This window comes from Equus przewalskii, chromosome 4 (genome assembly GCF_037783145.1).
Source record: "Equus przewalskii isolate Varuska chromosome 4, EquPr2, whole genome shotgun sequence".
NCBI classification, from domain to species: Eukaryota; Metazoa; Chordata; class Mammalia; order Perissodactyla; family Equidae; genus Equus; species Equus przewalskii.
In genome coordinates, this window is record NC_091834.1 from 8,221,812 (window position 1) to 8,236,948 (window position 15,137).

General features: G+C 40.9%; 1 protein-coding gene across 34 annotated transcripts in view; it reads right to left on the minus strand.

Moving 5' to 3' along the window:
• The window catches only part of NRCAM (neuronal cell adhesion molecule), a 252,099-nt gene that overhangs the window by 175,531 nt on the left and 61,431 nt on the right, over positions 1-15,137 (minus strand). The window lies entirely within an intron of this gene.

The following is a 15,137-nucleotide window of genomic DNA, read 5'->3' on the forward strand; positions in this document are numbered from 1 at the left end:
TGGCTCATTATTTTTCTCCTCTTCAAACACTTTTTTTGTTCCTAAACTGTTTCCTAGTTATATAGTCATACCATGTTTGTCGGATTTGTTTTCTTTCCTGAACTGCAGGTAATTTTACTTATGGACAAGTTTTCTTCCCCCTAGTGGATTAAGAAGGCTTGACAGCTAAACATTATTGTGCCTTACTAAAACGTTTGTTAAAATGCATGATCGATCTGAGTTCTCCCACAACAATTAACCTATTTTCTTATAATAAAATATCTGTTTGCTGACTAGCTTTAACACAGGTAGACATACTAGATTTTTCCTTTGAAGCGATAATGCTTCTGGTGTTCAGGAAACAAAAATTTTAAAAGAGGGCATATAATTTTCCCAAGTGTTGAACTTGACCTTTAGCATCATTTGGAGAAAACGCCATCTGATAAACAAGATAATCAATCTTACTTGATAATTTTATTGTAATGAAAATGAAGTTGTTTTTTAGATTTTTTAGCAGATTGAGATTTAAAAAGTTCCAGCTGCCTGAAAATATTTAAAAATAGAATCATCCATTCTGGTGGGACTGGTGACTTATTTTCTAGACATGGTGAGAAATTCAATCACATTTCTCTATACCTTACCATTATTTTTCTAACATAAAATTATTGGAAAGTGCCCCAAAGATAGGATGCAATTGATGCAAATAATTACTGGAAAGGAATTCAACACAGCGCTATATAATCTTGGGAAAGATCCAACCTCGAGCCAATGTTTTCCAAAGTTCCAAGTTAAAGCTGTTCTGGACAATCTCAGCTTGAAGTATATTATTGTATATTTGGAGGGTTTGTTTACATCTCATTGGCTGTGTCAAGTGTCTCAGACCCTCAGATATAAAATCAGAGAGTCAGGCAGCAGAGAGTGCTTTCATGTATGGTTTAAAGACGCTTATTTTCCGGTCCCACTGTAAAAGCATCATTTCCAAAGATAACAGGCACGGACGGCAAAGAAAAATTCTTCTTTTTTTTTTTGGAGGAAGATCAGCCCTGAAGCTAACGTCCACCGCCAATCCTCCTCTTTTTTGCTGAGGAAGACTGGACCTGAGCTAACATCTGTGCCCATCTTCCTCTACTTTATATGTGGGACGCCTACCACAGCATGGCTTGCTAAGTGGTGTATAGGTCCACACCCAGGATCTGAACCAGCGAACCCCGGGCCGCCAAAGCAGAATGTGTGAACTTAACTGCTGTGCCATCGGGCTGACCCCAGAAAAATTATTCTGATAAGAGTGATTAAGTAAATATAAGAAGGATATTTTGTCAAAACTTTCTAAGACAATGTATTAGCAATCATTTTGTCACTTCTACAAACATTCATAAAATCATAACATTTTTCAGATAGCCAAATATTTCATTCATTAGGCCCCCTTTTCCTTGATATTATAATAAATAATTCTTTCTGTGTGCTCCAAAGTAGCAGCAAAAGAAGAATGGATGAAAGTCCAACATTTGCTGTATCTATTTCTGTAACAAGTCTCCCACATTATATGTACAAGTCAAAGCTTCAAGACTGTGGTTAATTTTGAATCTAGTCAAGATGGCAGCCCACCCACATTTCCAGGCTTAAAATATAACAAGTTTCCTAGCTACTTCTTAACACCTTACAGAATTCATATATGCTTGCAGTCATACTAATGATATTTCTCCAACCAGCTTCTGTTTATATCAGTGTCCAAAGATTTGCTTGATTTTTATGCACTGATGTTTTCTACCAGAATTGGATTTCCTCCTTAAAAAACTAAGAAATCTGTCACAGACTACAGACTTCCATGTGATAGAATTATAGAAATGCCTACTGCCTCCTATAAGGTCAAAATTTGTTTTTTCAGATTAAAAACCAACGTAAAACCAAAGATAATTTAGATTTACTTCTTTTTGCAGAGACTCTGTGGCCTTAAGCAAACATAAGTTATGAGATGAGAATTAATTTTACCTAGTAGATGTTAGACACTAGACCTGTGGGTCATAAAAATACCTTAGTGGAGTAGTTAAGGTAAGAAGGCAATAAAGAAAGGGGAAAATTGGGCTAAAATTTATTTCCTTGGGCATTTCTTGAGAAAGTGGGAAGAGGCATTTTGGTTTTCGTTCCTGATCAGCAACAACCCTCTCCCCTCATTCTCCCGTGACATCTACTATGGGGGAGGGAGGAGGGAGGAGGGGATTAAAAGGTCTTTGGCCCTCCCTATAATTCTCCATGTGACATGCATGAGTAACATCCTCAGATTCCTCTGGTGGTAGAATCTGAAGCAAGAGGCCCACGTAGGCCTTGGGGCCTGAGCCACATGCTCTGGCCAATTTACTAGACTTCTCAATTAGTTTATCAGCACAAGCCCAGCTTTTCACAACAGAGTAGAACTTTCTTCACATGCCTTTGTTCCTTGTGATGAGACAGCCCTTGGAAATCTCAGAGGCTGTCAAGGCTATATTCAAATGTTCCTGTATGCCAGGCATAAACCAGTCCCTACTATGACAGAGGAAAACAATCATCTTGCTCTTCCACAAAGTGATATATGTGACCGACAGGCACAAAAGCCACATGGCTGGCCAGTGGGCAGCGCAGGTGCCAGAGCACGGAGGCATGCTAATGCACATAAGTGTCTTCAGAGCCGCCCTGGGGGAAATGATAGAGGTTCAAGGGAATTTGATCCTATAAAAGCATTCTCAAACGTTTGGGGTAAATAACATTTTTGTAAATTATTAATAACTACTTACTGAACATTCCTAGGTGTAAGGTTCTAGAATGGCCACTGGGGTTATACAGATGAACAAGATACCGCCCCTTGCTCCAGAAGCTTATCCCGCCAGAACTGGAGCTCCAGTGACATAAGTAACATAGACAGCGTGGAGAAAGTGCTGTGACAGAAGCCACGTTACTCTGGAAATGCTGAAGAAAGAGTAGTTTATCCTGAATTCAGAAAAAAGCCAAGGTTTTTAGGGCCAAGGAAACAACCACATAAAATCAATTAAAATCACAATTTAAATGCATTAAGCAGTCTCACTCAATAAAGGAACTTGTTAATGAACTTTCTGGTAAGACGTGAAAAGCCTCTTCAAAGAGGCACAAGGACATTGGTGTGAACAGAAGCTTTGCACTGAGCTACAGATCTGTTCAGAGGATACAGGAGCCACCCCTGCCTCTTGCTTTCAACTGCAGGCCCCAATCTACCACAAGCCATAGCTGCTCCTCCCACAACAGGCTGATGCTAAAGCATGGGGGCCAGTAAGGTGGAAAGCGACAAGCAAAATCAGTTATGGGTGCCAGCATGCCGCTGTTATACCAGCAAATCCTGCACTGGGAGGGCAAAGGAGCCATTGAGTATGCAACTGCCTTACCGATAGGCATCAGAGATTCCCCAGATAACAATAAGAGGGCAAGACTTGTGAACTATAAAGCTAATGATTACGACTGAGATCTAAGTGGGTAGGCCATGTGCATTTGGACTTGAGGTGATTGCATGATAACTTCCTAAGTTATTGCAGGGGTGGGAGATGTTTAATGACGTTACTGAGAAGTGTCACAGAACACTAGATGGGGAACACATTTAAGCTCAAATTTAAGATAGTAATTCTTTTTGCCACGCATGTTTTAAAATGTTCTTCCCATCAATGGAGAATGCAAAAGGACAGTGACGCCAGCAGAGAGGAACACAGCCACCAAACAGAATTAAGAAACAACACATCCAGACCACAGAGATGGAGAATTGCTTCATACAGCCATTTTCAAAAGCAGGGAGCCAGTATCTTGCCACACACATTAGGGAAAAGGAAAACCTCCCATTGATATAATCTGATACTCAGTACTTGAACGCTGTTCTTGAAAAGTGCACAGGTTAAGAGTAACCTATGACTCATGAGTTACTCAATGACTAGTAATTAGGGCTCTAAATCAAGAAGTGAGCATCCCAGGAGAACAAGCCAAAGTGGAACAAACACAACCTGGAGGAGACTCTAGCCTGAAGCAGACTTAAGTCACGATGGCTAAAGAGCTTGATGAGGGGGAACTGATACTGATCAAGATCCAGCATTTATACTCAGAGTCTGTCGCAAATAGCTAGGCATAGAGTATCACTCCAATCACCAAATTAGCATCTCACAACATCCCAAGCAAATGACCTCAGAGTTCAATGTAGTGATACCCGGAGCAAGAGGAGGACACGACCTGAATATGGTAATCAATGCTCTGTTCCCAAAGCGAGCAACGACACATCTGAATTTACGATGCGGCGCTCTCTTAATGAGGCTCGTTTTTATCTGAGTTTGATCAAATTAGAGCAGACATTAGGCATATAGAGAAAAATTATGTATCCACGCTATCAGATAAGAGTTCAGTTCAACAAACCTGTACTGAGCTATGTGTAGGATGCTCTGCCACACACTGGAATTACACATGAAACAAGCAAAGATTACCAAGAATGACAACTCTGCAGCTTTAGATATCAAATATTCATTGAGTCAGTGCATGGACGGGTGTAGCTGTCAGGAATTAAATATATTATCTATAATAAAAACTTCAGAAAGCTAGAAGGCAGGGAACCTGGCCACACAGCCCAGACTGCCTATCTCAGTAGGGTTAGCTCATTGTCAGCACTGATAAAACAAGCCCCCTTTTTGTGACTGAGGAGCCCCTCACTAGTGGTGCACACAGCTGTTTACGTGCCTGCCTCCTCCTGGTAGACCGTGAGCTCCTTGAGGACGGTGACACAGTACGTGACACATAGAAGGTGCTCAATATCTGAGTATTGAATGAATGAATGAACAAATGACTCTATATCTAAGGAACCATTCTCTCCCCCCAAAATAATTAATACCAATCTTTAAAGTTCTTCAAGGGAGAATTTATCACAACTTCTTCTAAGAATCAAGATGTTCTTCCATGTGATGCATCTAAGTGAGAGGCTATAGTTAGAAGATTTCCTTATTGTATGACCTCTGAAGGTTTACACCTACTCAGCATAAGCCTGGAGATAAAAGAATCATCGTCCTGAAGACACTCCCTAAGTCACTACTTTTCTCTATGCTAAGAGAAGCAATTCCTACAGGAAAAAAGGAACAAGACGTTAGCAAAGGGACAGGGTCTCTCTGGAGACATTTCAAGCTTGCTAATCAACCTGCCGCCCATCTTGAGTCCCATGTTGATCTGATATACGATTAAAACAAGGAGGTCAAAATTAGTAAACTCCATAGATATCACTATGCTTAATAGATTCTTCATTCTACTCTCCTCCAAACAAATTTTCCTATTTCATTTGAAATGCACAAACAAGTGAAGTCTAAAAAATGTCATCTGCTCAATCTCTTGTGGAGGAAATAATGTGAACTGAAATGGCTAAAAGGCAAAAGAAATAAGAAGAGGAGAAAACACGCTTGAAAACAGCTGAGAAATTACCAATAAACCCCAGGAACATTTAGAATTGACTGTGTTAACCAGAGGGATTGTAGATGGCCAGTCTGATTTCGATCCTAAAGTGCCCTTGCAGCCAACAATCCAGCAGGTCACAGTTAGTCCCAGATGGACATCTCCAGGGTTTGGCTGCCTCATGCCCATACCACAAATTTCTCTCCGGGGGTTACTTCGACTTTCCAGGGGTCACTCCAGATATAATCTGGAGGGGCTCTGAATCCAATCCCCTGACCTCTCCCAGCCACGGGGCAGCTAGGTAACCCCAGCTTGATCAATCAAATTCCTGCTTGGGATTCAAGTCCTGAGTGGAGTGAAATGACTGAGGTCCATCCACGTGATCATGCCACCCTGCCCTCATTGTCCCTGCGGTAAGATCATGTTCCTGCTTCCTGCTCTCTGAAGGTGACCTGGTTCTGTCCATATGCAAGTCAGGGCACTGAGCCATCCTGTAAATTCTATGCTTTCCCAGTGGCCTCCCAACAAATTGCCTTTCCTTTAAGTTAATCAGGGCTGGGTTTTGTTATGTGGCCTGGTACTTACAGTTCTCCTGAGAAAGGGTGAGTATAAGGTGCTACTTACTGGAGAGGCGGGATACCGGTTCTCTTGTTGCTATAAAACCTTCCGGAGGCCTGAATCTACCAATGACTATATGGAAACCATGCTGGGGACTCCTGTCTCACTCTCCTTTCCTACTTTCTCCCTCTACCTCTCTCCCAGTTCAGGTCCAGTTAAAGAGGAATGTTAGGCAAAGTCCATATTAGGAAGCTGGTGAGAGGACCATTGCAATTTCTTTCTCTAATCTGTCTTAAATTCTAGCAAAAATCCGTAGTTACATAAAAGCTAGTGTTGAACAGTTCTTCCCAAAATAAAGTGACTGGGGAATCTCACAAATGATAGTTTGTGGACTATCTTACTAGCACTATCAGTGTCACTGAAAACAGACCATCAGTAGAATGACATTAATGGAAAATGAATAGATCATATAAGACTTTAAACATATCTGCATATCACATTCACAAAACAGAAAATTCGAACATTAGGAAGCTCCTAGTCAGGACAAAAAAAAGCTATTTAGCAAACAAAGCAAATCCCAGAGCAGCTGTAGCATCTTCACACTTGAGAACCTGGTTTACAGTCTGGTGAATAGAAAGACATATGAAAAGGACAAGTAAAAGACGTCAGAGACGTAGATCTACCAACATGGCTATAAATATCCTCAATGAGAATGTTGAATTTCCTTTGGGAAATTATTAAATTGAGAGTGGGTAGTATCAGTTAAGAACGAGAAAGATCAAAATTAAGAAAATGGAGATAACATTTCAGAAACTAAAGCAATCTCGGGAGTCTTGCAATATTATTACGGCCTTCCCACTATTCCCAGAGACTCAATAAATCGGAAACCTTTTTGGATGGACAAGAATAATGCCGCTCTTCAGTCCAGCCCCACAGCAAGAGCGCCATCCTCTATCATTACTTACCAAAATCAGAGCAATACTGTTTCCAATATTGTTGAGAATTGGTAGCATTTGAAATGCTCAGAATTTCCATTCCCAGCAACCTGGCAGACCACATGTTCTGAAACCCACGTAAACACCCAAATATTCTGATAAAGCACAGAAGACACGCTTGTAAAAGAAGAGCTCAGCTAATAAGTAATCAAAAGGGAAATAGAGGATAAAATTAAAGTGAAAACACTCATCAAAAAAGGCTAACCCAGATCTGAAATCAGTAGTTACTTTAAAGATATTGTTCCATTGCCAATTTCTGCGAAGGGAGCGGGAGAGAGGTGGTGTCAAGAGTACAGGTCTTGAGTGTCTATCAGGAGAGAAGGCAGCAGAGAAGCAACTGCATGAAGCCTGGATTAAGCCATCGGTGAAGCAGAAAAAAGTTCACTCTACAAAGGGAGATGGCCAAGAAACTGCCCCTCTTGACTCTGACATTGAGTGAAAGACAAAAAAGCAGCCAGAGAAATCAGTAAGATGAATAAAGAAAAGGAAAAATGAAAAAAGAAAGAGGAAGAAGGAATAGAAAAACAGAAGGAAGGAGCATTATGGAAAAGAATGGGGAAGAAGGGAGGAAATGGGGAAAGACAGCTGAAACCAGAATGGTGCTGATAAACAAGCATGAAGGCAGCCTTTCCTGAGCAGGGAACTCTGACAAAAGCCTGAAGCTGCTTGTGAGGTGGGGGCTGCACCTGAAATTCTGACATTAAGCTTGAACAGCTAATGTGGTTCCAGATTGGTACGGCCCGGACTCCTGACAGACGCAAATTAAAATCCTCCTTGAGACAGGTCACAGGATTCCCAGATACGAAGTTCATTCTATCATAACCTCATAAATAATACACCAAACACTTAGGGGAACAAGCTACCCTGAGGGAAAGTCTGTAGAGCAACAGATCTAGACGCCGAGAACTTCAGCTGTGATAATTCTCAGATACTAACAAAAATCATTATATCTGAAATGGTTAAAAAAATAAGTATGGTAATAAAAATCACAAACAAACATATGATGAAATATTATGCAGCCTTAAAAAGGAAGGAAATCCTGACGCATGCTACAATATGGATGAACCTTTAGGACATTATCCTAAGTGAAATAAGCCAGTCACCAAAGGATAGATACTGTGTGATTCCACTTATCTGAGGGACCTGGAGCGGTCAAATTCACATGGACAGAAAGTAGAATGGTGGGTGCCAGAGGCTGGGGAGGGAGGACATGGAGTTATTTAACGGAAATAGAGTTTTCACTTTGCAAGATGAAGAGTTGTAGATACGGGTTGCACAACAATGTGAATGTACTTAACTGATCTGTACACGTAAAAATGGTTAAGATGGTAAATTTTTTATGTATATTTTATCACAACTAATTTCTTTTTAAGTCACAAAGGATAAAATGCTAAAAACTGACCAGGCAGATTTACAAAATAACAAATAAAACTTCTGAAAATGAAAAATAAAATCATTTAACTTAAAAAGTTTTTCTAAAACTCAATATATGACAAACATCATATTAGACACAGCTAAAGATGGTATTATTAAAAAGAAAACAGAGCTAAATAAATGATCCATATTATAGCACAAGCAGAAGGAAAGTAGGAAAGAGAGGCAAAGTCATAGAAAATAAAATGAGAGGATCTAAGTAAGTCTAGCTAGAGTTTCAAAGGAGAAGAATGGAGGTGAGGCAATGTTCAAAGAAGTAATGGCTGCAATTTTTCCAGATTTGGTCGAAGACCTGAATTCACTGATATGGGAACCACGATATATACCAAGAAGGATGAATAATAAAATATAGCACCTAGACATATTATAATAAAACCACAAATCTCCAACAACAAGAGAATATCTTAAAATCAAAGAGAAAAGACCTATCATCTACACAGAGCAAAAGTTAATTGCTTATAGACTTGTCATCTCTTATACACCCGAGTTTAAGGAAATATATATACCAAAGAAGTGGGAAGTACAGAGTGGTTATATACCATCTTGGAACAAAGAGCAAATGTCACATTATTGGAAAATAATTTTCCATTATCTGGTAGAGTTGAAGATGCATGTACACTACCACCCAGCAATTAGACTTCTTTAAAAAAAACAGAAAGCAAAAGAAGAGCAACAAACTTTGCACGTGTGCACCGAGAGACGTGCATAAGAATGTTCATAGCAGCATTGCTTGTAATCACACAAAATTGACAAACAATGCGAAGGGATAAAAAATTGTGATATACAGGGGCTGGCCCCGTGGCCGAGTGGTTAAGTTCGCGCGCTCCGCTGCAGGCGGCCCAGTGTTTCGTCGGTTCGAATCCTGGGCGCGGACATGGCACTGCTCGTCAGACCACGCTGAGGCAGCGTCCCACATGCCACAACTAGAGGAACCCACAACGAAGAATACACAACTATGTACCGGGGGGCTTTGGGGAGAAAAAGGAAAAAATAAAATCTTTAAAAAAAAAAAAAAAAAAAATTGTGATATACACTATTGGCATTGAGAAAATCATCTTGAAGAAATCTCATGGACATAATGTTAAGTGAAATTAGTACGACATTAATTGTACGAGGTTCAAAATATGTAAAGCTAAACAATGATTTATAATGCTTACCTCTAGGAGGAAGGGAAGGGGGTATGATCAAGGAATAAAATAAAAGAAAAATACTAATGTTAGATTTCTTTGTTGGTTATGTTTGTTTTCACTCTTTTCACCTTACAAATATGTTATATACATTTTTAAAAATAATAGCTAATAGTTTATTATTGAATTCTAACAAAACTCTATGAATAAGTATTACTTTATCCCCATTTTATATATGGAAAAACTGAGACACAGAAAGATTAAGTAACTTTCCCAAGGTTCCAGGCGAGCAAATGGCAGAGCCAAAACCAGAATCTAGGCAATCTGTTCCCATGGTAAATGTTCCCAAATCCTGAGTTAGTCTCCCTTTCTTTTGTATATATGTAATATTCCATCCTAAAAAGAAAAAGAAAAAATTGAAAAGGAAAAAAACACTTGGCATTAATGCCCCAAGGATTAATGCCATTAAAAATGTTTTGCAGAAAGCTAAATATATTGTGTCTATCTACACATGTGTGAAACAAGAAATAAGCATCAAAAAATTAATCATCATTTTACCCGTGTTATTTTATTCCCTTCACATTTTTCTTCATTTTCTAAATTATCTGCAATGGATACGTATTACTTTTATACTCAAGGAATGTTTAAATTAACATTACTTTAAAATACTCCTGCCCTAGGCTTTTTTTAAAACCACATATCCTAAATCAAGTGGTAAATTGCATAGGAAGTCTAATTACATCTTGCCTGGCAGATAACAGACAACTTTGAATGTTACTAGGTTCCTTCATTTTGTATCCAAAGGCAAATAGTGTTTTAAATTTCAGCAAAATTGTTAAGAGAGGGTAAAGAGATGCTTTGGGCTGGTCTTGACAAGCACCTCAGGCGATTCATGTGGCTTCAGGGCAACCCCAACCCCATTCAAGGCAGAAAGGCACCCAGGCGGGTCCTCTGTCCACAGCCACCATGCTGAATAAGGAGAGACACAGTGGGAAGCTTATGCAACAATCAAGAAACAGATGCACAATACAAAGAGATTAGCTGGCTGCCTAGCAAATTGAGAAAAACAGTCCTTAAACGGAGTGGGGAGTTTCCTGCTGACATTCAGGAAGGCATGGGAGGCTGAAGAGGAGGCTGGGAAACTGCTCCTGGTGTGCTGCTGAGCCCCAGGGCCACTTAAGAGTTGCATCGGCTTTGTTTTCCAGAGGAGGTGGGAAGGAACGCACTTGTGCAAAGCAGAGCTTTCTTGAAGGTGGGAAAAAACTCTTCACAGACAGACAATAGTAGAGTTTAGGAGGATTCTCCAGGAAAGAAAGCACTGACTAAAAGGGGCAATCCATAGAAACACTGGGTGAGTCCCCTGGCATGTAAGTGCTGATGCTGAGCCTGAGGTTAAAGCGAGGGTGACAACGGCTGGCTCCACTCCAAGGAGCCCAGATTTATGATACTTTTCTTAACAGCTCAGCGCAGTACACTGTCGACGCAAATAATCCATAATTCATCTATAAATCAAAATTGGGGTGGAAGCACACCAAAGAAGTGGGGTGTACAGTGGTTACATACGGTCTTGGAACAAAGAGCAAACATCACGTAGGACAGGAATATCTCTTTCACGACTGTCACGAGATGCTTAGGTGGCACAGTAGGTCAATGGTCAGCAGGTCAGTGCTCACAAGGTGAACAAAGTAGGTCGGTAATGGTAATTAATCCTTAGTTCACAGGAAGAGATCCTTATCCTTAAATAAATGCTGACATGGGGGGAGGAGTTACACCCCTGTCTTTAAGGGCATCATCCTTGTCTTTGGGACATAGTAAACGTTTAAAGCAGATGTACAATGCACGCCCTGCGGCCATGTCAGGCCCTTTTGGAAAAACAAGGTCAGGCAGAATTAGTTTTAAATCAAATGGCTTCCTCATATACTCCAATATATCCTATGGCTTTTCATTTATTTATCAATACCAAAATCAAAAACACATTGACTCTCTAAAGGTAATTACTCCAAAATTACCCACTGTCAATTTCTACAGAACAACCAGAAGAGCGTTGTGGAATACCCACTTTTCAACGCCATCCATCATCACAGCTCCTTCGCTTACTAGCTTTGTGAATTGGAGCAAATTGCTACCTTTCCCTAAGCTTTGGTTCTCGCCTTCTAAGATGGATTAATAACACCTGCTTCACAGTGTGAAGCTAAGGCGAGACAGTGGATATATGGCCTACCACAATGCCCCTGCACATGCTCTAGAAATACTCCTTCCACTCCTGTCCCATTTGCTCACCCGCTGAGCTGCAAGCCATACCACATACACACACACACACACACACAGCCTGTGCCTTCTCAGAATGAGGTAGTCTAGGCAAACAGGCTTCAAAAGTCATTCGTGTTTGGCTCACGACCTCCAAAATCAAGATTAACAACTCATAATGTATTAAAGTGTGAATTGGGAGTTATTTGTCACTTCGGATTTCATTTAAAAATAACGAATTACAAAACAGTAGCTGGAAAGGGAACCTGGTAATGAATATTTATGAAGTCTGCTAACCAGAAATGAAGACAAAAGCTGCCTTTTCTTCTCACATTAAAGTGAAAACAAACAAGAGAGGGAGGAGGCAGCAGGAGAGCCAAAACGAAACTTTCATCTCAGGGATGAAGACAGGGGGCTGGAAGTCTGATATAATATATAGCTGGGACCCGGTAATGCACAACCCCTAAGAATTCTAACAAACAAAACCCCCAGGGACTTTAATGGAGTTCCATCTTGAACACCCAAACGCAGTCACTTGGCTCATGGTGAATAGATCTAACTCTTGGCCTCCTAGGCAAAGAAGATTGCAAAACTTAAATAAAGATTAAGAACAAGAGGTTGAAAAATGTTTCCTTTTAATGAAGTGCAGTCTCATACTTCATCAACTTTAGTTTTTCCCAAACACAACCATATGTCATCCTTGGGCCAATAATCTGGTGAAATATAATGAATAAAGACTGAAATTTCTTAGTTATTTTATATTGGGTATGTATGCTTGGTTTTTACTTCTGAGTTTCACTGAAGACTGAATAAGGCAACTGAATTTCCTGTTCTGAAAAATGAGCATCACCATGGTCCATCACTAAGAGTCGGAGCTTGGCAGTGGAACATTTGGTTTAAAAGCAGGTTGATAAAAACAGGCAAAAAATTTTGTCAAAGTGAGGGCGTTGAAGGGCACAAGTTAGGTCAGGGGAAAGGAAAGTTTTCGTTTCCATATGAGTTTGAAGTATTAAAAGTGGACTATAGCATACTAAACTTTTAAAAACCTGAAAGTAAAAACCTATCAGATCAGCTAGAGACCTCTTCAAACGGAAGAGATCTTTGACAGGGGAGATCTGATGGCAGCAATAGGAATAAAAATAAAACCTTTTCATGTTTGTACTTTAGAGGCTTAAACTGTCCTTAAATTACAGTACTTCTCCAACTTTTGGGGCTTTTTTGAGGAAGATTAGCCCTGAGCTAACATCTGCTGCCAATCCTCCTCTTTTTGCTGAGGAAGACTGGCCCTGAGCTAACATCCATGCCCACCTTCCTCTACTTTAAAGATTTTAATTTTTTCCTTTTTCTCCCCAAAGCCCCCCGTACATAGTTGTATGTTCTTAGTTGTGTGTCCTTCTAGTTGTGGCATGTGGGACGCCGCCTCAGTGTGGCCCGATGAGCAGTGCCATGTCCGCACCCAGGATTCGAACTGATGAAACACCGGGCCGCCTGCAGCGGAGCGCGCGAACTCAACCACTCGACCATGGGACTGGCCCCTTCCTCTACTTTATATCTGGGACGCCTGCCACAGCATGGCTTGCCAAGCAATGCCATGTCCGCACCCGGGATCTGAACCAGCGAACCCTGGACTGCTGAAGAGGAACATGCGCACAACCACTGTGCCACTGGGCCGGCCCCTCCAACTTTAAAATACGTATGAGTCCCTGGGCATCTTGTTAAAATACAGATTCTGATGCAGTAGGTCTGGGGTGGGGCCTGGGCCTCTGCATTTTTAAGCTCCCATGTGCTGCCCACGCTGCTGGTCTGTAGACCACACCTTTTTTTTTTTTTTTAAAAGATTTTATTTTGTCCTTTTTCTCCCCAAAGCCCCCCAGTACATAGTTGTATATTCTTCGTTGTGGGTCCTTCTAGTTGTGGCATGTGGGACGCTGCCTCAGCGTGGTTTGATGAGCAGTGCCATGTCCGCGCCCAGGATTCAAACCAACGAAACACTGGGCCGCCTGTAGCGGAGCGCACAGACTTAACCACTCGGCCACGGGGCCAGCCCCTGTCGACCACACTTTTAGTAACGGGTGTGTAGAACACTAAAATAGAAGCCAGAAGATTTGAGTTTTAGCGCCTGCTGCTGGTTTATCACATTAGCATTTGGGAGCATGTCCCCAAGCTCAGTTCTCCGGCTTGGCAGACATGAGCTTGCCCCAGTTACCTCATGGGTCATTGTGAAGCTAAAATTAAATAACGTGCAAAAGTGCTTTGTGAACTTCAAAGAACAAAGAATAGCAGTATTATCACAGTTATTAAAAAAGGATCATAAAGGATAAGTGACCTGCTGAAGGACCCAAAGTGAGAGGTAGAATAAGCTTAAAAGCAGTATCCTCTGATCTTAAGCAAGTGCTTTAAGCTTCAGTGTGTTGCAAGTTAAGGTAATATAAGAACCAGATCACTTGTATTTCCATCCACGTTGCTGAAATTTATTTCCAAAATACATCGGCCTTCCTGTCTCAATGCATATTACATTGAAAATTTAGATTCGGGAGTGATTCAAGCTTGAGTATTTCCCTAGGTGGGTGGTGGTCACTGTGACTGCTGTAGTATTCTTTGATGCCCCCAGAAGGAGATAACAACACTCTGTGTACACACAGTCTACGTAACACCATTGTCAATTGGATACATATAATGTGGACTAGCATAAATGCCCAATCACAAGAGCATTTCAGAGATGCAACAGACCAATATGGGCTAGAATCAGCAAGGAATGCTTTCTGGAGGAGGAGCTTTGTTGAGGTGTGCTCAAAAGGAAGAGAAAGGCTTAGGTAGCTTAGAAGAAGGGCGGGGACAATGCTGAGCAGCATCAGAGAGGGAACTAACTGAATGAGTCTTTTGTGATAGCATGCACTGTGTCAGGCACCGTTTTGATAACCTGATCAAGATAATCTTATGTGTTAGTACACTGAGCTCACCTCAATGGATGCGATAGGGAGAGAGGTCCGGAAAACCAGAGTAAGGACTGTGTATGTTTTTCCTCGTGAGACAGAGAGCCATTTAAAGAGTTTTAACTTGGTAGTAACAGAAGTCATGAAATTGTGTATGTTGATGGGATATATTGGGAAGAATACTGAAGACACAGGAATCAGTAAGAATACCTTTAAAACTCATATTTCAGTGGATCCATTTCATCAAGTGAAATCTTAAACAAAACCTCTATCTACCTATGTATGCTAAAAAATTTCTTTAAAAAGAATTACAGTAGAGCCTCTTTGGGTCAGGTGTGATGGGGCCCCGAGGTCTATACTCTCGGAGGTTGAACCCTCAGGCCTGCTGGTCTTCTTCTGAAAGAAGGTACTGTGGTGTGACGAGCATCTAAGATAGGGCGCTGGAACTAGAG